General features: G+C 44.7%; 1 protein-coding gene across 5 annotated transcripts in view; it reads right to left on the reverse strand.

The window, feature by feature from the left end:
• DIDO1 (death inducer-obliterator 1) overlaps window positions 1-21188 on the reverse strand; it is an 87380-nt gene that overhangs the window by 55083 nt on the left and 11109 nt on the right. For 3 of the 5 annotated variants that reach the window (XM_081949688.1, XM_081949685.1, XM_081949683.1), the window contains exon 1: window positions 18316-18575. The exons of the other annotated variants lie outside the window; for them this stretch is intronic. The gene's annotated coding sequence lies outside the window, so the exon portion shown is untranslated. Of the gene's footprint in view, window positions 1-18315; window positions 18576-21188 lie in introns of those variants that run through there. 5 annotated transcript variants of the gene reach the window in all.

The following is a 21188-nucleotide window of genomic DNA, read 5'->3' on the forward strand; positions in this document are numbered from 1 at the left end:
GCAGAGACAAGAGGACACCCAGAGTGGTGCTCCCCTTTGCCCTTGACATCGGGGGCTGCTTTATCATGCACCTCCTTCCCTCTCTCGCTGCTACCACTGGGGTGCCACCAGGGCAAGCAAGGGAAGAAAAGGGGCTGGAGAAAGAAAAGAGGTGTGTGATAAAGCAGCTCCTGCTACCAAAGGTAAAGAAGAGCACCTCTCTGGGCATCCTCTTGCTGCGCTTGCTCCTTTGGTAGGGAAGCAAGAACCACTGGAGGGTTCTAGCATGGAGCCTCGCCCATGGACCAAGATCTATGCATGAAATCATCTTCCCCAACAACTGGGATAAGGTAACTGTTGTGGCCCAGCCGTTGCCGTTGCCACCAGACTCCGAGAGTGAGGGTCCCTACGAGTCAGCCCCAGAGATGGGCGACCCTGGACAGGGTTCGGACGCTGAGCAGGGATCCGAGAGTCTGGTCGGCCACCAGGAGGCGCCTGAGGCATGGAGCAGCGGTGAGAGCCAGAGGAGGGGGGCTCCCGATGCCATGCCTTGGAGCAGCGGGGAAGACTCACGAGACAGTGAGTCAGAACTCAGCAGGGCGTTTCTGGACGCCCGTTACCGCCGCGCCCATAGATGCAAGGAGCGTGGGCGTAATTATAGGCGGTAAAGAGCTCTCAGCTGCTGTTTGGGAGGCTCCCTTTCCAGGTTATAAAAGGGTTGACTGTGCATACGCCCTTTGCAGCAGTCAACAGAAGGCTTATGCCAGAAGCTCTAGTCTGGAATTCTAGCAAGCTGGATAGCTGCTTTTGTGTTCTGTTCCTGTGAGTTTTGTCTTGGTGGCTTGCTACCATGGAACCTCTTGTTTGTTTGTGCAATAAACCTTGTTCCCTTGTACTGTTCCGGAGTGTGTGTTCTGTGTGGGCAACAGAGGAAGGGGGGGTCAGAACAGGTAACTATGGGTACACGCCGTTCTCTCTGCACCTGGTTGACCAGTTTTACCAGGCTAGCCTTACAATCCTGGGACAAGAAAACCATACCGGAGGAGGAATCTATGATCGCTCCCAAATGCAACAGTCTGGTAGATGGTCGCATGTGGCTCTTCTGAAAGTTTACTGAAAACCCATACCTCTGCAGAGTCTTCGTTAGGTTTATGTCTTGAAGGGACCTCTCTGGCAACTCCGCCTGGAGGAGGATATCATCTAAATAACAATGAAGCCTGATGGGAACTGTTCTGAGATGGGCTGCCAGGGCTGCCAAGACCTTTGTAAAAGTCCTTGGCCCCGAGGCAAGGCCGAAGGGAAGAGCTCTATACTGATAGTGTTCACCAGCATTGGAAAACCTAAGGAACTTCCTGTGCTCAGGAAGGATAGCTACATGAAGGTAAGCCTCCATCAAGTCAATGGACGTGAGGTAGTCGCCTTCCCTGATACCTTCTAGGATGGAAAGAAGGGATGCCATCTTGAACCATTTGTAAAGTAAGTAAGGGTTCAACCGTTTAAGGTCAAGGATCGCCCTCCAACCCCCAGAGGACTTTGGAACTACAAAGAGGTTGGAATAAAAACCCCTGCCCCGGTCCTCTTGAGGAACCATCTCCACCGCCTGGATCTCCACCAGGTGGTCAATCGCCTGGCGCATGAGCTGTGTCTTAAGTGCGCACTTGGAGGACGTAAACGTATGAAAAGAATTCGGAGGGATGGATAGGAATTCCAGTCGCAGGCCAAACTTCACCGTGTTAAGGACCCAGAGATCCGAAGTAATACTCTCCCATCGGTTGGCAAACAACGCCAACCGACCACCAATGGGATCCGTCCAAACCCACTCATTTATTCCGGCGGAAGAGGCGTCCGCCCCCCCTGAAAGGGCCGCCTACCCTGGGGTTGGAAGCATGACCTGTCCCTGTAAGATGACCTATCCTGCCCCCTGTCCTGATGTGGCTGAAAATTCCTAGGCTGATAATGTACTTGTGTTCCTGCTTCTTAGTTGTGGCAGGCAAAACCTTACATTTGTTCTTATCTTCAATGAGGATTGGGTCCAGAACCTCGCCAAACAGCTTTTTTCCCACATACGGACCTGCCGCCAGCTTCCACTTCGCTTTGGCCTCCATCTGCCAGTTTTGAAGCCACATCATCCGCCTAGCTGAAACAGAGGAAGAGCGAGCCCTGGAGGCAAACTTAGCAGCGTTAAAGGTAGCATCTGCCGAAAACGGAGTCGCAGCCATGACCTTGCTGATGTCTTGAAGCAGCCTCACATTGTGCGCTGGGACACGTTCCTACATTTGTTCAAGCCACATCAGTGTGGCATGATTGAAGAAAGACACGGAGGAAGTGGCCTTTGATCGCCCATGTTGCCGCCAGGAAGGTCTTACGCAATGCCAGTCCAGTCCTCTTATCTTCTGCCTTCAGATTTCGGCTACATCACTTGCCACCAGGGGGGGTGGGGATGCCAGGGCGGCAACAGGGGCATCCACCTCCAGAACCTGTAATTCCTGGGAGAAATCAGGATCCATATTATAGAACCATCTGTCATTCCCACCCAGGGTGGGGAAAGTACCTGGCTTGGCCCACTGCTTCTGAATGACATCCAGAAACAGTTTTGGTGCAGAGATTTCCTCTTTCCGCACCGCGGGTTCCACAAAAAAATGTTTTTTCTTAGGCGCTGCCTTGGAAGTTGAGGCCTTGGCCGCAGTCTCCTTCTCCTTCTGTTTGCCATCCTCCGTTTCATCAGCTGCGGTGCTCCTGGCTTTAAATAGCAAGGAATGGAACAAATTAGGAGGAAACAAACTGGCAAAGGCCAGGGTATCCGGCGCCAAACCTTCATCATCAGAAAGCTCCTTCTGCTCTTCCTCTTCCTGGAGCGAAACCTCGCTCCTCAGCGAAGGGGAGATCTCTCTCTGCATTCTGTCTGATCGAGCAACCGGTTCCTGGATGCGTCTGCACTTGACCTTAATCAGCTCTGCGTCTGCCTGGTCAGAAGGCCGACCCTCGAGGGCTACGCCATGTGTAATGGCTCGATGAATAAGAGATTGAATGTTATCAGGTAAGTCCTCAAAATCACCAATGTCATGACTAGGCCCAGGTGCCTGGGTGCCAGCTGGTGCCTATGCCCCGGGTCAGGAACAGGCATAATGCGTGTAGGCAGATGGTACTTGCCTTCCTCGTCCTCCACCTACGAGAGTGGGGGTGAGATCGAACTGGCCCTTGGGGATTCAGAGAGCCTTGAAGGGGAAGGGGATGGAGAAAGTGGAGCCGCCCTCAGACGGGGGTGTGTGGACCTTACCGAGGGCAAAGGGGCCTTATCTCTGTCTCCCTGCTTGGCCTTCTCCCCATCCCCTGCACCCCTTGCCTGGAGGGAGCTTGCTTCACCAGTGGAGGAGGATCCTGTGGGGAACCCTTTCTCTTCTTGGAGCTCTTTGAAGGAGCTGCAGAAGTAGGAGCTGCAGAAGTTGCCCCAGAGCTACTTTCACCACGGGAATCAGCCATGGTCTTGTAGCAAATTCTCTGCCCATGGCCGCACCTGACCAGTTCAGCAACCAACACAGTGACAAAACTCCTGTTGTTGATCTGCGACTGACCTTACTGAGCCTGCAGTCGCAATGAGCCTCATGGCAGAGAAAAAGGGGAAGCAAAATGGCCGCCGACCATGTGACTCCCCCTAGAGGTTCAACAAAATGGCTGCCACCTCATGGCCACTAACAAAATGGCCACCGCCATGAGGACCTTCCTAAGATGGCCACCGCCCAAAGACTTTTCCCAAAATGGCCACCCCCAGGGCCCCATACTCACGAGGGAGAAGCCTCTGGACAAAAACCAATGGTGCAGGCGAGCAAACAGCCTCAAGGTCATCCGGTTGGCCGCGCAGCCCTCTGCAATTAACAGCCAGCGCCGATCGCGCCCTCCTGTCATTCCAGACTGTTTGCAGCTATGCGGGAACGCCGGCAGGGTAACCTCCCTGGCCCGCTCATGAGCCAGTAATCGGAAGCAAATTAAACGGAGCCGCAATGGACTTCGAAGGCCGGCCCAGCGGGAGCTTGCCTGCAAGGAACCTGGGTCCTCTAGCAGGGTCTAGCCCATACAATTAGCTACTGTAGCACAAGCAGGTGGAAGAAAGAACTTGTGAGCCAGGTTCAGACACCTTCCATCCAGTAGCGACATCAATTTAATTAAAAGAAAAAAATTTCAAACTATTTTAGGAAAGAAAACCAATTTTCACTAACAGCCAAGGTTTTTTACATCTCTTTTCGGGCAAGACTGAGTCGGAATTGGATATCAGCAGATGAAGCTGGAGGCGTGGCTTAAATTCTGACTCAGTCTCTTGGGCAAATAAGGATTGAACAACCCACTCCTGGACCCTCCTGCGCCATCAACTGGAGGATTATGACAGTTTTCCCACTCACAACCATTGCAGCATTCCCATGGTCATGTGATCAAAATTCAGACACTCGGCAACGGACTAGTGTTTATGATGGTTGCAGTGTCTCAGGGTCATGGCATCCCTTTTGCAAAATTCTACAGGAAAAATCAATGGGGAAGTCAGATTCACTTTACAACCATGTTACTATTAACAACTGCAGTATTTCACTTAACAACTGTGGCAAGAAAGGGTCTTAAAATGGGGCAAATCTCACTTAACAATTAGCCACAGAAATTGTGGTCTTAAGTCAAAGACTACCTGTACATAACAAAATGTAACAGCTTTTTTCCAGCCAAAAAGAGACCCTCTTTCTTATACACAGCCTCATTTAAAAGCATGTCTCAATTTTGATAATTCTTTCTAGCATTGGAGAATATTTTTAAAAGTATCAAAATATCAAAGTTACACTGTTCAACGTGAATATATGATTTATCTATTTATTTATTAGATTTTCTTCAGAGTGACTCCAGAATGACTGTTGGGGGCTTATACTATAAAAGACTAATAAAAGGTAGAAGAAACCATTCAAGTCAAACGAACTTTAAATACTACACAAAATATACTGGTCAGCTCAACAGCACTTCACCCTTTGCCAGGCCTGGAAAAAGTCAGGTTTTTAAATATTTCCAGAACGCTATTAGCAAAGACCATCGATTTCTGGGGTGCTGCTATTCTAAGGCATCGCAACAGAGACAACATGTGGCTGCATCCTGGTATGTGGCACAGTTTAGAGGAAGGTGTGCATAGCACACTAATTCATCCTGATCCCTATGTAAAGATCTACTGTTAAATCACCAATATAAAAAGAATGACTTCCAGAAATGCTGAACCACAAGTATCATAACTGACACCCAGAAACAAACTAATACAAGGAAGGTCACTTGTTGTAACTAATGGATTAATATAACGGAGGTACTAAAAACTACTTTAATCATAAAAAGAAGTCATTCTGATTACAGGTTTTCACTAAACCTAGCATCTGTAATATTCTACTTTTGATTGTAAAGACCAATAGCATGTATTTTATGTTGTCCACCTATATTGTATTAAGCAACGTCTAAGTCTTTCAAAACAATTGGTTTTTCTGGATTTGCAAATATTAAAATAATTGTCATATAACCGTTTCATCTATTTATTTATTTATTTAAAAATAAATACTGCAGCTGAAATTAAATGGGGTCTCTGAGGTTCATATAAGGAGAATATAGCGACCAATGAAAAAAAGTTTTCAAATTCCTAAGCAAAAAACCCAATATATTATTTCAAACAAGACTGAGTAAGTCAGACAAAGCAACTCCCTTTTGCCTATCTTTTTCTACTTATTCTGGTAGCATACTGGTTAAAATGCAGTATTGCACGCTAACTCCGCCCACAGTCTAGAGTTCGATCCTGACAGGCTCAAGGTTGACTCGGCCTTCCATCTTTCAGAGTCGGTAAAATGAGGATCCAGATTGTTGGAGGCAATATTCCATCATAGTTAACAGCTGAGAGTGTGGTGTAAAGCATTATGGGGCGGTATATAAGTGCAAGTGCTATTGCTATCCTATTCTTTTCAACAGTTAACAGTAACAACAAATAAACATAAAAGATCAATCTTTTGGGTACCCAAACAGAGGCATGATTAGGCTGCTTTCTTACATCTTTCTTCCCCTCAAAATTTCAAAAAACTATTTTCCTCTCCAACTGGGAAAGCAGGAAGAAAATGTGGCAGCCCTTATTCAATAAATGTATAAAGTATGCAGATATAAAACATTAGTTAATCTGGTTATTGGAATGCATCATGTAGATAATGAAGGAGCCATCTTAAAAAAATGTAAGGCTAGGAATAAGGGATTAAATGCATATGTATCAAATGCAAAAGAATGAATGTTTGTTATACAGGCAATTCAAATCAAGAATCTTGCACCAAAAATGAAATAATGTTAAATTGGTTACCAAGACTAATGTAACAATACACAAATCCAGAATTAATAAAAGCACAATATGGCAGCCGTATAAGTGGATATAGATTGATTTAATAAAGAAGTACCGTATCTTTCGGAGTATAAGACGCACTAAGGTTTTGAAGAGGGGGGGCAAAATTGAGCAAAACACGGCCTGTTTTTTGTGAAAAAGGGCCCATTTTTTGTCAAAAAAAATGCATGCATAGCCTTATGGAAGCTTATGGAGTGCTGCTGGGGGCAAAAAATGGTGCGTTTTTTGCTCATTTCTGCCCTCCCCAGCCCCCAGGAACTCTCTGAAAGCCTCCATAAGGGTATGCACGGCCATTTTGGTGAAGGGGTGGGGCTTCAGGAGGCAAAGAATGTTGTATTGGGTGTATAAGACGCACCCAGATTTTCAGCCTCTTTTTTGAGGAAAAAAGGTGTGTCTTATACTACGAAAAATACGGTAAATGGAATTGAATAAAGTCTTAAAAATTGGTACAGTGCCACAACACCTGACACATAAGAGAAACTATTGCAAGAAGCATACCTCAAAAATGACCGTATGGAAACATGAGGGAAATATGGAAGCATGTCTCCAAACTCATCGATGGGAAACACTTTTATCAGAAGCAACTAAAATGACAGACACTTTTCAGATTCCAGATTCTTTCTCATGCACATGAATTAGAAAAAGATTTTTTTACTGCTATTATCAGTACAAATCACACTATTTGATAAAGAGATAGTGTGTCTGTTAAGCTTGCCCAAGGACTGAGCAGAATCGAAATTATACCCAAACCTTGCTTTATGGACTGGATTGCACAGATACAACATGCCCTTTTCAGCTGGCTAAGAAAGGACGGAGGTTTGGGCATTAAAGAATGGTTACATGAATTATCTCTTAACGTCAGTTATTCTGAAAGTACATGGTCTGCCTAGCATTACAACAATATTTTGTCTTTGTGCAAAGTATTCTTCAAAGCTGGCAAGAACAGATGAGAGTATTAACAAAGCTCCTGAGCACCAATGCAACTAACACACATTTATGCAGAATCAGTTGGATAATATAACCATTGTAGTTTAACTCTCTATAATATAATTTATATTTAAATATTAAGAAATAAGGCAATATGATTGACCAGAAAAAACTTGAAAATTGGAGTTAAGTTCAAAAGTACATCAAAACTAGAAGTGATGTAAATAATGCAGGAAAACATCACAATAAGAATAAAAAGATAGCCATATGGGTTCATGAAAAAATGTACAATTAATACTTTTTTTTTTTTTTACAAAAATGGTCATGGTGTGAACATTTAGTTCTTAAATCAGGGAGGGAGGGAGGGAGAGAGAGAGGAAAAAAAGACTAGAATAACATAATTACCATTTATATAGGTCACTGCTTTCTGAAGTTGCAAAGAAATGAAATCAATCTGAAAACAAACAAACCTCGAACCAGAACTTGTTAAATAAGGTTGGATTAGGCTCTAACGTCTAGCCCCATGATGGTGAACCTATGGCATGCGTGTCACAGGTGACACACAGAGCCCTCTCTGTGGGCATGTAAGCCATCACCCAGCTCAGCTCCACTGCGTATGCTCGTATGCCTCCCACCAGTCACTGATTTTCGGGTTTCTGCTGCGCATGCTGGAGACGTGCACACATGTGTATGGGGCCATGCGTGGATGTGCGGGGAAGGGTTTGATGCCCCCTCCATCCTGTTTTTGGTTCCAAGAAGCTTCAGGAAGGCTTGCTAGGCCCAAAGCGGGCCATGAGGGGTACGGTGATCCCAGAGGCTGCAGGGAGGCCTGTCAGAAACTGCCAAAAACGTCTAGCAGCCATGTTTATTTATAGCTGCATAGAAATTCCATAAATCATTTCTACCATATAATACTCATAATAAAAATTAACTATTTCAGACAATTATAGTTTAGCTGAAAGAATAGGAGGCATTGAGACTTTTCTATCTTTGCATTTCAGCATTTTTCTAGAGTCCAGTTCCCACTGCAGGATTCTGCACCTAAACATAACTAATTTTTACTTGGAAAGTAAGACATGATACTTAAAGGGACTTTTTACAGACTAACCATATAGGCATGTTTAGGTAATATAGTAAGCATGCATGCAGGAATACAGAGTTTAATGCTTATGAAGTCCAGCATAATTGTTGAGCTTTCCCTTCCTTCCTTCCTTCCTTCCTTTCCTTCCTTCCTTTCTGCCCTGCCCTCTTGGTATAACTCTAACTTGTTTCCTATCATCATTTTCATGCTTCCCTGTTTATCTACGTGTCTCTTTCTCTACCCTTCTTTCTTTCTTGTTTTAAAGTTTCTACTAAAAAGAGGGAAGGGGAATTGTGTGAAAAAGAATAGTTAGTAATGTTATCTGATCCTCTATCCCTGCATTACAATCTGGGTGCCTTATTTTACAAGCAAATCTTATTTACATTATTATTTACTCAAATACAGTATTAACCTTTTGTGATGGCCATTTTTTCGGTGTGTGTTTATACTAGTATAAATAAATGTGTATGTATAAGTACTTCACATCCACCCATTTACTGGGAGAAACATTTCTGAGTTGGGTATTACATTAATTTGAATATACTTATAACATACTTTTCTGCTTCATTCTTTCCACAAGAGTGGGTAGAATGAAGACTATTTTAAATTTTTACTTCTCAGTAGCTATATTTCAACTGGCTGTTTACAGTACAGGCATAATTGGAGAAAAGTTCAGTCAAGCCTCTATTTCAAAATAGACTTCAAAAAAAAATTGGGCTCTAAGGATCTCCAACTAAGTGAGCTACATGTTTTGAAGTCCCACAGTTCCCAGTAATTGGCAATGCTTCCTGGGACTAGTCCAAAATAAGGTGCAGATGTCCTTTTCCCGTCAGTTAAGAGTTACATCACTATTCCAGAATTATTAAACCTGCCTAGTAGAAAATTACAACGGATAGGTCTCAAGCTTCAAGTACAATTTAACCAATCTCACTGACAAAAGATCAGATTCTGTGGATTAAGCAAAATTGGATCAACCAAAAAACTTACCATGCTAACTCTCTGCCACACAACAGCATTACTCACACATTAAATAATGAAAGCTACATCGCTGTTGTTGGCCCAGAGAAGCAACACCATAGGACCAGAAATCAGCAGTCTACCTTCATTTAAAAAAAAAAAACCACACTTTTGAGGACAGTAGCATTCACATTCTGGACAAGGAAGAAAAATGGTTTGAGAGAGGAGTAAAGGAATCTGTTTATGCCAAAATGGAAAATCCTTCCCTCAATAGAGGTGAAGGCCTCAAATACAACCTGTCCCCCATTTTTTATGCTGCTCTTGCATCAGTCCCCAGGAAAATTAAACCACTTCACAGGTTCACCAGGGAGGCCACCCTTAATGACCCACCTAGGAGAAAGGATTTAGGAGTTGGAGCATTTATATCCCAAGGAGTCTCTGCCTACTCATCTAAGAAGCCCATCCAGATTAAGTGAGACATGGAACTTCCCTGGTGGACATATATGGGGTCTAAACAACTTGCTCAAACTGAAGAAGTTACTTGACTAAGCAGCAAATGTTTCAATCGAACAAGAAAAGAAATCCAGTTGCCTCAACTTCCAGGCTAGACTCTCTTTCAAGAGTTGACCATCAGCAATCTCCCTTTATCATATATAAAAATGACCACTGATCCATTTTTATTAGAAAGTAAAGAGATCAAGAAATATCAAAGTAAACAATCAATGATTTATCTCGCCAGATCATCTTTTGCTATGCAGTCAGTCCTTGACTTACAACCACAACTGAGCCCCATATTTCTATTGCTAAGCAAGACAGTTGTTGTGAGTTGTGCCTCATTTTATGACTCCTTTTCTCTAGTTGCTTAGTGAATCACTGCAATTCTAAAGCGAATATGGCTCCACACACCCCCACCCCCACCCCACCTTGCTTGTCAGAAGCCAGCTGGGAAGGTTACAAATGATGATCATATGATCCTAGTACAGTGAAAGTATCATAAAAAGTTGCCACTTGCCAAGTGCCCAAATTTTGATCACGTTATTATGGGGATGCTTTGATAGCTGCAAGGAAATCCCCTCTGCCCCTCCCCCAGAGGAGGGAAGCCCTGAACATTGCCCCAGGAAAGCCTGTTATCAGAACTGGAGCAGGGCTTTTTGCAGCCTTATTGCAAAAAGGCTTTTGTCGTTTGAATCTATCTCTGGGCTCCTAGGGTTTCCTTTGGTTTTTCCTTAGGGGAAGCGTCTGGCAAGGGGCCAGCTGCAGCTGTGGGGGCCTCTTTAGCCTCCTTCTGCCCCCTCAGAGGTGAGAGGAACTGGCTCCTTCCCCTGCCTGTGCTGCTGCTCGTGCCCCTCCCCCACGGCTTGAAATCTCCTCAGGAGGGTGATTCGCACCAGAAAGGAGCTGGCTCTGCCCCTCCCCCTGAGGTCCAAACAAACAGCTTGGGCTGCTCAGAACTCTGCCGCGCTTTGTACTCTTGTGAGCCCTGGGGGAGAATGTGCTTTGCTTTGCTTTAGCCTTTAGCTGCCCCCCCCCCCCAAAGAGGCCCCTGGAGGGGTTTCAAACCTGTTTGGAGATTCTCTTGTAGGGCTGCTGGTCAGAGCTGCAGGGACCATATTCCGGCTTGTGTCCTCGGAGCAGGAGGGGGTCGCCATCTTGGAGCACATGGTCCCCAAGGCGATTCGCGCCGAAATTCAAAGTGGGCTTCAATCCAGGCCTGAAAGGCGGGCTTATGCTCAAAGAGCCCCCGCGCCCCTTGCTGCGGGTGGGATTAGCCTTCTGGAAGCATTGTCTCATAAATGAGCTCTGCTTCAGGCTCCCGCTGTGCTCTGGTGAGGCTTGCAGAGGCTCAGCGCTGCAGAGGGGCTGGCAGTCCTTGCTGAGTGACCCAGGTCGCCCTTAGTGACCTAGTCTGTGTGCCGCCCCTGAGGGGCTAATGGCAACCGCTCCTAGCCCCACCAGGCTTTCTGTGAGTCTCTTTGGCAGGCTTGTGCCCTCTGCTCCTTGCTTGCCCGGCAGAATTCCTTTTCTGAGTGATACTTGTCTCACTCAGATGCCTGGGCTGCTTGCTGCCCCCCAAGGGGGCTTTTGGCAATTTTTTTCCTCCACTCGGGGAGCTCAGATACTCACTCAGGCTGTTTTGTGTCAGGAGTTCCTGGATGGCACAACAGCCCAGTTGAGGGCTGAGTCGATAACTGGGGTGGTACCATGTAACCAGGGCGTGGCCTAAAGAGCTCATCTGACTCAGCCCAATCAAGAGAGGACAAGGTCAACCCATCCTGGATACTCCTCCCCCTCACTATGGAGAATGAATGGTTTTAAGTTGAGGACTGTCTATATTGTTTAGCTGAGAATGAAAATATATACTAGTATATTTGACCAGGATAGGGGGTAGTAATGGAGGATGATTAGTCTTTTTAGAGTGTTTTAAAGAACAAACAAGTGTATGAGAAGCTTGCATACATTGCAGAGGGACAGCAAGAGCTGCCCAAACACATAACAAGGGAATTGCTAATTCGATAGGGTTCTTTCAGTAGTCGGGGGTTGCACCCCCCTCTTATGTTCAATCGTGTCTGATTCCCAGAGACTGCCTACAGTTTTGTTGGCAAGATATTTCACAAGTGGTTTGCCATTGTCTACTTCCTAGGCTGAAATAAGCTACTCCAAAGTCATCAGCTGGTTTTGTGCTCTAGGCAGGAGTAGGGCTGTTTCTAGTTCTGATTTATTTATAATTTTTATTTATTTACTTTCTATCCTGACTTCCTGCTCCTATTTTCCCCACCTGTGAGGTGGGTTGGACTGAGAGAGAGAAAGGGATTGGTCCAAAAGCCGGCCTAAGATGGGACATAGTTTCCTGGTTTCTACCCTGATACTTTAACCATTAGATCAAACTAGTTCTTCAGTAAAGTGTACAAGCAAGCAAAGTTTCAATACAGTGTATACCCAATACCCTTCTGAATGTTTTGGACCAGCTCCCATAAGCCCAAACCAGTATGATCAATATCAAGTAACCATAATGAAAAATGGGGACTGAAGGAAGAAAATATACAGAAGGGTCATTGGTCTTAATGACTGACAATTGTTAAAAGCCAAGATCTAGACCATATTATTATAAAATTTTAAAGTAGACCTCCTAATATGGCAAAAGACAGCCTGTTTTTCGGGGGGAGGGTGGTGGGAAGGCCATGCAGAAGCTTTGGGAGGCTTGTAGAGTGCTCCTGGGAGCTGGGGGAGCAAAAACAGCCTGGGGTTTTTTTGCTCTTTTTTTGCCCTCCCCAGCCCTCAGGAGCACTTTGCAAGCCTCCCAAACGCTCGCCCAGCCATTTTTGCAAAGGGAGCGGGGTTTCGGTAGGCCAAAAATGCTGTATTCAGTGTATAAAACACACCCAGATTTTCACCCTCTTTTTTGAGGGGGAAAAAGGTGCCTCTTATACTCCGAAAAAATACGGTATATGAACCCAGGAGACAAGGATCACTGAAAACCTATAAAAACATATAGTGACTACAGTCAATATGCCTCTTACTTGACAACACAGATCTAGGCTTTTGCTTATTCTCACCCTTCCCCCCACATTAATGAATTAATTTCAATCTATTCCTGGTCAGTGGGTGAATTAGAAAAATTGGTATACTCCATTTTAAAGAAGCGGCTTAATTATAATCTGATTCTAAATAATTTGATAAAAGAGATGGTTAATACTGGTCTTTTTCACAATGTTTTAGATGTAAGATGACTAACAAAGGAGAAATACTAGAATGCGAAGAACAAAATATTTTGGCTTTATTTTCTTTAGCTACCCTGAAATAGGTTTCGGTGGTAAAAATGTCCACTGAAAAAGTTGAGGGGCACAAATCTGCAAAGCTTGGCATTAGTTACAGATGAGACATATGCAGTACTAATTTTCAGATTAAGGCTTTCCACAATTGAAGCATCTAGTCCACATAGCTAGATCATTTATTTGCAATGTTACTAAATTGTCGCATTTGTAGTGCAATGAATAATGAATTATTAGGATTGAGGATGTTACCTAATTAGGGTAATGAAATGTCTCCAAGAAAACAACCAAGCTTAGAGAGCACCAAGAACCACTCTATGAATAACGTGCTAAAACTTTGATAACTCTGCAGTTAAATGTTTAACAACAGGCTACTCTAAACTTTTTGTCAAATTACAGATTTATGATTCTTAAAATACAATACGTATCCCATACATAATACCCTGGCAATTATCTTCAATAATTCAATTCAATTACATAACAAGGCCTGAAGGGTTTAAAAAAAAGATTCAGTCAGTCCTAGTACTCTTTAATATAGTTGTTTCTTTGCGATAATGTACAGGTCATGTAGTTTTTTTATTCACAACTAGCTGATAACCCGGCCTTGCTCAGGTATTTATTTATCCCAATCCTGTATTAGACAGGAATTGCGATGTCAAGTGGCAACCTAACTGCGGAATGGGCTGTCCTCCCTCCTTCCATTAACATCACTGCAATTCCTGAAGAGGCAATGGCAAGAGCAACTTCTCCATGAGCCCTGATTTTGGTGACAAATTAAATCAGTTAAAAATATTTTCCCTGTGCCCCGGGAAGCGTAATTTCTAATGTTGGATTTTCTCCCTTACCAGAGGGAGTCCCCTTGTGGAGTACTGTGAAGCCGTTACCATGGCAACTCCACTGCGCTGTACACTAGAGGCCATTTTAAGGCAGTACAGTAGAAGCCATTTTAAAGCACATAAATGTTTGATTAATTCATAACGCACAATGTTAAGTTAGTCTGTGCATACAGTATTTCTCTTCTATTCAACTGCACTCATTGTCATATTTTCATAATTTTTCTGAGAATACTTTATCACGTTCTTCTAGATTGTTAAAACTACAGTGTTTACCAACAAAACTGTCTGAGAATTAGCAATTCAAACTATAAAAAGTCAATATTAGTATATAAATATAGCTAGTGCTAATATTCATATTACTCATGTCTATTATTGAGACAGCTTTAGCTAAATGGATGACAGACTTTGGGTGAAGGGAAAGAAATCCGTACATATTAAATAGTTTATTTAAAAATGATTAATTTCAAAACTAAAAGTTAAGATTTTATACCCCTACTATTTATTAGAGCATCAATGACACAATTAAATGCCTTCTGCACACTTAGGAACAATTTATAAGCTAACATTTCAAGATGTGTAAAATTTGCTGCATTATGAAAATCTATTTTCATGCATCTGACCCATCATGAAATTCTATTTTCATACTGACCCATCATACTATATCATGTGCCAAGGATGGCAATTGTCAAATGGAAACAAGTATGTTACAAAAACAAAAGCCAAAGGTAGATGAGATTTTATGCAAGTAATAATATTTTGGATTCATGAAATCTTCAACAAACTTGCTATTTTCCTAAACCCAATATTAGTATACTATATAGTTTTGAGGAAGAGTTAAGCAGGTAAATTCAGAACTTTAATGTCTCGGTAAAAATAGGTCCTCATAGTAGCAGAGCAGTAACTCAAACAATTGTTTGTACTGCTATCTCAGAGAAAGGTACACTATACCAGAGCAACAGAATCAAGATATTTATCACTATAAAATGATATAGAATATATTATTAAAACAGATATGTACTGTTGCCTAAGTTAAAAGGGTGCAATTCTGAGAACACTAAAACACCTATTCACCTATTTACATTTGAATGTAAAGTACAACTTTACAGTACTAGCAAGAAGTCCAGTGAACATAAAAGCATAAATTCTAATCAATTTGCTTTACAGAAAAATCCTGTAAAGCAAAACAGGGATGGGGGTGGGGGAGGCAACTACTGTATGATTATCATTATGGCAAATCCTTTCCAGCTCCAAGAGACTAGTGTCACTTCAACAATCCTCAAATAATAGCTTGAAGCTATCTTCATTTATTATTCTTCATGACCAGCAACCTTGAAATGTGAATAACATATTTAGGAGAGATGACTGGGTTTGGTGTAGCTTCACTCTACAGGGTAACTTTAAGATTTTTTTAAAAAGGTGCAATTCCCATACTCTGCAAATATAGTGAGAATTGGCAGGTCCGGAACTGACTCCAAACTGTGCAAAGACTTTTTGAAAAGACCCTGGGTTCTTTTATGCGATTCTTGGATCTAGTTATACCATAATGAGCTCCAGTCTAACATATTCTATGGACCTTCTAGGAAAACGTTAGGGAAAGTAAAATATAGTTTCCTTCAAAGTTAAGTTCAGTTCTGGTGATTTCATGACATGAAATCTGAAATCAAAACTAGTCCTGTATTCCCTGGTGGTCTATCAATTAGGCCCAACCCTACCTAATTTTTCAATGTCAATGAAGGTTGGGGGGGGGATATTATGAAGTCCAGATTCCCAACACAATCTCAGACCACTTTTGACCCCTGCAACATAATATTGTGGCTGATTCAAAAGCTTACTGCTACAATGTTGGGGCCAAACTTTCACTAGCAACAGGAGGGGGGAATCCAAAGCACTCTATTTTCCCCTTAGCTCCCTAAATCACCTCCAAAATGGCTACTGCAGTCTATCCTATGCAGCTATATTTCAAGGTAATTTCAGGAGCAGCTGGTTGGCTTCCAAGCTCTAAGACAAATTCAAAGTGCTAGTGATCACCTAGAAAGCTCAATGCATCATGCCACCTATGTCTATATGTGAGAAAGAGAGAAAAGGGGAGGGGCTGTTTTGCTAAGCATGATTCTTCCATCCAGTTCAAACATCAAAAAATACTGCTTTATTTCAGCAAACTTATAGGCAGCCATCTGAGTGCAATATTGCTAATTATTTTAAAATTAATGTTATTATCAAGTGGGTTATTATTTTGTTTTTCCTTGTAGAGTCTTTTTGATGGAGTGGTTTACAATTATTGCAAAATAAATAAATCACGAAAAGGTTAAAAATCTTTCCTAAATTTTGCTAAGAGGTAACATTGCCTTCAAACTGAGACAAAGAAAATGTCAGTCTTCAATGTGTCTGTAACTGTCAAATCATATCACAAGATTTTATTAGATAAACATATAAATGCCATGTTTTTCTTACATGTCTAATATTGAGCTACATCCAGTCCTGGTAAACATTTTATTATCCACATATATTACAGTTAATGTCTATACTATCTTTGCAAAATAATAGGAATCACAAATTAAATAATTCAATTAATCTATGAAATTCCTGCGAAATTTATCCATAAACATATTAGGAAACATAGAACAGGAATTAAACTGTGCTAAATATTACTAATATATTATTATTATTATTATTATTATTATTATTATTATTATTATTATTATTATTATTGTTGTTGTTGTTGTTGTTATTAATAATAATAATAATATATTTATGTTTAGATGTAAGGAGAGATGAATAAAGGATTTCAGTATTACAGAAATTCATACATTCCCCCCCCATTTTTCTACACATTGAATATATATTTCCACATCCTTCATAAAGTCCTTTTTAATATTATAATTTGTATCCAATTAAGAAGTTTAACTTCATCAATCCCTACATACACAGAAAAGACATACTGAGGAGAAACCACTTGTGCTAGGTTCATTTTCAATCTCCCTCCTTACTGGGTGAGCAGATGGAAACATAGTTTAGCTAGTAAAAAAATAGGTTTCAGCCAGCAGCTAGCAAAGCCAAACAAAGCAGGTGCTATTTGGGAGGGAGCTACTGATCTCTACCAAGTCTCATGGGTTTAACAATAATTACATGAAACATCAAGAAAATAAAGTCAGCTAGTTTCTGATAGCCCAATCCTAAGCATGCACTGCCAGTCAAATTGTATAAATCTCATAAAATCTATAGCTGCTGAACTGAGAACATAGAATTTGAAATCTCCATTTGCCAACAAAGCTTATTTGGACCATACACTATTTTTTACCTATCTTGATTGGGGTTGATCTGAGGAGAGTGTGAACTTTTGTCTGGAAGGAGGGCAGTTTTCTGTCCTATTCCAGAACTGTCCTATTTAGGATGCAAAACTATGAGGCACCACTAGAGGGCATTGTTGGGACACAGGGCACTCTGCTGCCGCCTGGTGGCTGCCTGCATGTTTGCATCTCAAAGGGTCTTTTAAAAAAACCCAAACTCCTTTCGTTTGCGGGGCTTCCTGCAGAGTGAAGTCAACAAGGGTTCTGAGCGGACGTTGTTACACAATTGCGAGGCGAAAGCACGTCCAAAAATACCCCTGTGCAAAGAAAAGAAAAAAAAAACCACCAGGCCCCACAAGCGAAAGTGCCGCTTTACGTCCCTTGTTTTTAAACCCAAATTCCGCTCATCAAGCCTTCTGTGAAATTTGAGTTTTATTTACTGAAAACCCCAAATAATCCAATGCTACTTGAACTAACCAGTACTACGACTGATAACACAAAAATAAAAATAAAAACGACGACGGCGACGACCCCCTTGGATAATCCCATGGATCCTTGTTGGGGGGAGGTCAATACTGACCCCGTTGAAGAGCCCCATTTTAAACCCTTCCCACCCCTCGCGTTAAAAATACTAATTTAAACGTTTCAACGCCCCTCCCCGGCCCCGACTCCAACGGTGTGAGGAGAAAAACGCGAGTCCATAATCCCTCTTTACCTTCCCCCACCCCCAAAAAAGGAGTGTGAGGAAAAAAGAATAAGGCCGGAGTCCCAACGACGGTCTGCTGAGGCGAGGCGGGGCCTCCATTGGCGCTCACCTCCCCGCCAGGCCTGGAAAGCCTCCCCTCCTCGTCCCATCCAGGAGAAGCGAGGCCGTGAGGAGAGCCTCCGCCTCGCTCGCCCGGGCCTCTCTGAGGAGGACGACGACGACGGCCGGAGAAAGGCGGCGGCGGCGGCGACGCCACGTCACGGAGCCCCTTTTTGACGTTAAGCGATTGTGGGGTCACCGCCGGCCTTGCTCCTTCCCCGCCCCGTTCTTCCGTTTTTTTCCAAGCAGGCCCCGACGCCCCCGGGCTCGCCCGCGTTCCTCACTCACCGGAGAGGAGGGGAACGGGCCGCGCAGAGACGCTGAGAGGGGAACCGGGCGTCGCTGCCTCTCCTCAGCTAAGAGCGGCTGCCGTCGCCGCCATTTCTTCCTCCTCCTCCTCCTCCTCGCGGCTCACTCTCGGCAGCAGCGTCGGGCGGGTGGGACTTGTTGCTCCGCCCGCGGTGAGGCGGCTGCTGAACCCTTCGTCAAAATGGCCGCCGCCCGATGAGGCGGGCCAGCCGACGAAAGGGGTGGCCGCTCTCTCCCGCGGACACTGGCACTTGGGAGGACTGGTTCGGCGCGAACCATAGAGACGCTCTTCTTTCTTTAAGGGGGAAGAGAGGGAGGGTGCGGCCGAGGAGGGAATTAAAGGACAAGGAACGCGTGCTCCGCCGAGTGGGGAGGCGCCCCTTGTGGTTGGAGAAGAAATTGCTCATGGTGGGAGGGGGGGGGAACAGCCCCGCTTAATGCTTACTGCCCCTTTTAAATGCCCACTGTAGGGAAAGCCGTGCTTAAATCCCCAAATCAAATCATTCCTCTACATTCTAAAACATAAAAACAATATGTCTATGGAGATTCTCAGTCATCCAGGTCATGGTTTTGTCCCAAAGGTGCTTTTTTGTTTTTCTTTTCCAAGAGGCATCTGGGTTGGACTAGAAGACCTCCAAGGTCCCTTCCAACTCTGTTATTCTATTCTATTGTTGGAAGAAATGTCCTTCTGGGTTTGGCTCCAAGTGGGGAAAAAGACACTGGAGACATGGAGGCTGCTTGGAAAGATGGTTTTAATGGTGGACAGGACCGCATGGCTTGAGTCCTGAACAGAAAAGGTGATCACATGCTTCAATGTTCGTCTGGCTGGTGGGAGCGCCAGACGCTGAGCAGAGCGCTAGGCGCTGAGCGGAGAGACAAATGGCGAAAGGCGAAAGCGGAGAGACAAATGGCGAAAGGCGAGAGGCGTGGAGAGGTGGGGAGACGTGCGGAGTCACGATGATGGTGTCTGGCGTGTTGGTGTGTTGGCGTGCTGGCCGGGGCGCTGGTCGGAAAGCCGGAAGACCGCTTCGTTGTGTGGATGGAGTTGAGGAGAGGAGAAGAGAGGAGAGCTAAACGAAGCGGCTGGTGGAGGGGGAGCTGAGTGAACCACATCAGAGCAAAGACAACTGGAATGGAAAGCTTGAAATCTAAGGTTGTGGAATTTAACATGTTTAACATCTAACATGTCTAACATCTAACAATAGCCCCTGCGAAGATGAGCAGCAGGGGTCCCAAGAAGGCAAGTGTCCATCTTTTCCTGGGCCTGGTCATGGAGGAGAGACACCAGGGGGATAGGTGGACAGTTGCTGAAGGTGTGACTTTTTCCTTCCTGCCTTTATCGAGTACTGATTCTCTTGCCACAGCTTCAAACCTCATTAATCTATTTTACCATCGACTAGCCCACTAACTTACCCTTTCCACCTAGGGTCAGGACAATATCTACGACAAACCAGGATACATCTTCAGCATCTGTAACTAACTAACTTTGCCCCTATGATTTTTTCTATATGATCTTTATGTACACGAAGTCGGATTTACTGCAGCTGCGGGAGTCCCCTCTCTCGCAGGTCTGGCCTCCAGCCCTCTCGAGGGCCCACCTTGAGGACGGGTTCATTAACCCAGAGAGGTGGAGGAAGCGCACGTTAAGGGGTTTTTTAATTAAATGTTTTTTAAAAGTTGTAAGGGGTTATAAGGATGGGGGGGGAGGGGTTGTAGGGATGGGGGGGGGAACTGGTTAGGAGGGATGGAAGAGCCAGGCACTTAGGTGTGGTCGAAAGAGGAGGGGGCGGAGTGGGGGAGGAGAGGGAAGATAGCATTCCTATGCAGGGCACCTTAATACCAACGGTCGTAGGGAGGGGCAGGTGCGAGGACAGTTTAAGAGCACGTAGTCGGTTGGGAGACCGGGGTTTTTGGTCATTCCCGGTCGTTTGTACCAATCCCTGCATACTAGGTGGTCAGGATCTACAGACCCAAGGCCTGAGACTGCTGTTATGCAATGCGAGGTCCGTTGTTAATAAGGCCCCCCTCATCCACGATCTAATTTTGGAGGGGGACCCGGACCTCGCCGGAATAACCGAGACCTGGTTGGGCCACGAGGGAGGTCTACCCCTTGTGGAAATGTGCCCTCCAGGTTATCGAGCATTTCACCAGCCTCGGGCCCAGGGAAGGGGCGGTGGGGTAGCAGTGATTATCCGGGAAGACTTAGAGCCGAGAGAGTTCACTGTGCCGCAGACATCCGGGTGTGAGTCCCTCGTCGTGAGATGGGGCCCAGGGAGGCAGTTGGGCCTGCTGATAGTATACCTGGCTCCTCGCTATACTTCAGCGGCCCTGCCCGAACTCCTTGAGCTGATCTCATCGGTGGCGGTTGAGACCCCCAAACTTTTAGTGATGGGGGATTTTAATCTGCCGTCGATGGGAGAAGCGTCTGAGGGGGTTCGGGAGTTCATGGCTTCCATGACAGCCATGGACCTGACCCAGTTAATTCAGGGCCCTACTCACGAGGGAGGCCACACCCTGGACCTTGTTTTTGTCTCTGGCCAGTGGACGAGTGATCTGGGAATAGGGGATCTAGACACTATTCCCCTGTCATGGTCGGATCACTCACTTCTCCGGTTGGACTTCCCTGGTGCTACCCCCCGCCGCGAGGAGGCGGAACTGGAAGGTATTAGATGGTTCCGCCCCAAGCGCCTGATGGAACCGGATAGGTTCCAGACGGAACTTGGGCCACCTCCTGTGGACCTGACCCGCCCCCGAGTAGAGGACCTGGTAGTCGCATGGAATAGTGCGGCTACCGGGGCCCTAGACCGGGTGGCGCCTTTGCGGCCTCTCCTGCGGCGAAGAACCACCCTGGC

Source organism: Natrix helvetica, assembly GCF_964273705.1.
Source record: "Natrix helvetica genome assembly, chromosome: 3".
NCBI lineage: Eukaryota > Metazoa > Chordata > Lepidosauria > Squamata > Natricidae > Natrix > Natrix helvetica.